The sequence below is a fragment of the Limulus polyphemus genome, unplaced genomic scaffold, assembly GCF_000517525.1.
Source record: "Limulus polyphemus unplaced genomic scaffold, Limulus_polyphemus-2.1.2 Scaffold44, whole genome shotgun sequence".
Taxonomy (NCBI): Eukaryota; Metazoa; Arthropoda; class Merostomata; order Xiphosura; family Limulidae; genus Limulus; species Limulus polyphemus.
In genome coordinates, this window is record NW_013665654.1 from 179091 (window position 1) to 179727 (window position 637).

Genomic DNA, 637 nt, shown 5'->3' on the forward strand with positions numbered 1-637 from the left:
ATATGGATGAACACCTTATTACATATAAAGGCCCATGTAAGGTCTGAAAATTGGTAGTTACAGTGGACTTAATGGGTGGTGGTTGGGAGTTATACTAGTATAATTTATCTACTATACTACTAATTAAGTTAAATTAGTGCCTTACTACTATAATGGGGGCTGGAATGCCAATCTTGGGAAGTAACTTTATCTTTCTTACCCCAAGTGGTAGTACGTTATTTTGTTTTTCTTTTACTTTGGAGAGCAGTCACCTTTCCACAACTGTCTGCAGGCATTGAAGGGTGTTATAGATGTGGGACATTGTGGGCTTGAGCACCCACATCTCCCTCTTTTAGCTTGTATTTCTTTTGATGATTTTATTTGATTTTTGCTATAATTTTTTTCGTATGAGACTGGTGAACGGAGGTTAGGACTGATAGACGGTGTATCCCCACTGCAATTTGGGTCCGACTTCTGCAGTCACCTCCAAAACCAAGGCACATTTTAGCCTGTACTCTAGGGATCCTTTTAATTTGTGCAACCTTTTAAATTTAATTTTGTTTGCACTTGTTGTGTCTTTGGTTCATCAAAATGTCATTTATCACAGGTTTGGATTTGCTGTTTGTAATGCAGACCCTCCTTTTGATTTGAATTTTTT